The sequence below is a fragment of the Penaeus monodon genome, unplaced genomic scaffold (assembly GCF_015228065.2).
Source record: "Penaeus monodon isolate SGIC_2016 unplaced genomic scaffold, NSTDA_Pmon_1 PmonScaffold_14215, whole genome shotgun sequence".
Taxonomy (NCBI): domain Eukaryota; kingdom Metazoa; phylum Arthropoda; class Malacostraca; order Decapoda; family Penaeidae; genus Penaeus; species Penaeus monodon.
This window is the reverse complement of record NW_023643283.1, coordinates 1-1,660: the sequence shown is the minus strand read 5'-3', so window position 1 is coordinate 1,660 and position 1,660 is coordinate 1. Positions and strand designations below refer to the sequence as shown.

At 39.4% G+C, this 1,660-nt stretch overlaps 1 pseudogene; it reads left to right on the top strand.

Moving 5' to 3' along the window:
- The first annotated feature begins 409 nt into the window (after positions 1-409).
- LOC119569334 lies at positions 410-833 on the top strand (annotated as a pseudogene).
- The last annotated feature ends 827 nt before the right edge of the window (positions 834-1,660 follow it).

Sequence of the window (1,660 nt, the reverse complement as noted above, 5' to 3'; positions counted from 1 at the left end):
GATAATGTCTCCTGGTGGGCGAGGCGAGTAAGGCTACCGCGGGCCCCGTCTGCGTAGCGGCGAGGCGGCCGACTCAGCTAAAGCGCTTATCTTAACTGACCGTCTGCAAATACAACCTCTGCTAAGCCTTGTTATCGACAAAGGCTCACGCGCACAAGGCTTGCAATGGATTTGGCCAAAAGCCATTGCTTCACACAATCAACTTGGAATCCAACATGGCGTCAAGGAGGCCGCGTTACAGGACCTCACAGGTGCCGTATCTCCGGCAATATTTCCCCAGCAGAAATAGGCGGGATTAAGCACACTCTCGCAGCCAAAACGCGACTCGGCCGGGGTCCCGCTCGCTCTCCTATAAATTGACGTCTTGAGCGTGAGCGGTTCATATTTTATTTAGATACAAACTCGCAAAATGGCACGTACCAAGCAGACTGCACGTAAGTCTACCGGAGGCAAGGCCCCCGCAAGCAGTTGGCCACCAAGGCAGCACGTAAGTCTGCCCCTGCTACCGGAGGTGTCAAGAAGCCCCATCGTTACAGGCCTGGAACCGTTGCCCTCCGTGAGATCCGTCTTTACCAGAAGAGCACTGAGCTCCTCATCCGCAAGCTGCCCTTCCAGCGTCTCGTTCGCGAGATTTCCCAGGACTTCAAGACTGAAACCCCCGCCCTTTCCCGTCCTCTGCTGTCATGGCTCTGCAGGAAGCTTCCGAGGCTTACCTGGTCGGCCTCTTTGAGGACACCAACCTGTGCGCTATCCACGCCAAGAGAGTCACAATCATGCCTAAGGACATCCAACTTGCTCGCCGTATCCGCGGAGGGGCGCGCCTAAGGTTTTGATTGCATACCTGCCAACACAAAACTATTATCCTCGGCCCTTTTCAGGGCCTAAAAATTTAAATTTTCAGAGAGATGAAATACAGACAAGTCATATCAAATGGTGTACATGTACACAGACGGGAAGAATAATAATAGTGATAAGCATATGTAAACAAACGGCTATATAATGTGATAAGCACATATACAAAACAAAAAGTACACACTGCTACGCACACACTACACAGCCCTCTTTTTAAAATAATTACATAATACATATATATATTGTATAATATACACATACACTACTCTCTGTCTTCATTGTATATATATCATAATGTGTGTGTGTATATGTATATATATATATATATATTGTATATAAATACTAATATATACTCTCTCTCATTGTATATATATAAAATAATTATATAATTTTAATATATATATATATATACATACACACACCCCACACACACATAATATATATATATATATATTATATATAAAATATATATATATATATTGTATAAATTTAAAACGGTATATATATACACACACATACACACTCTCTCTACATTATATATATATATATATTATATTGCGTATATTATATATATAATACATAAACATACATATATATATATATCTATATATATATATATAATATATATTGTATTAAATACGTATATATAATACACACACTGCACTCCCTCTATCATAATAAAATATATAAATAATATTTATTATAAATACCTGTACATAATTTTTATAATCACACATATCACTCCTCTCTACAATTTTCATTTTTTATATGTATATAGACCCACATATAAAAACACCCTATTATTAAT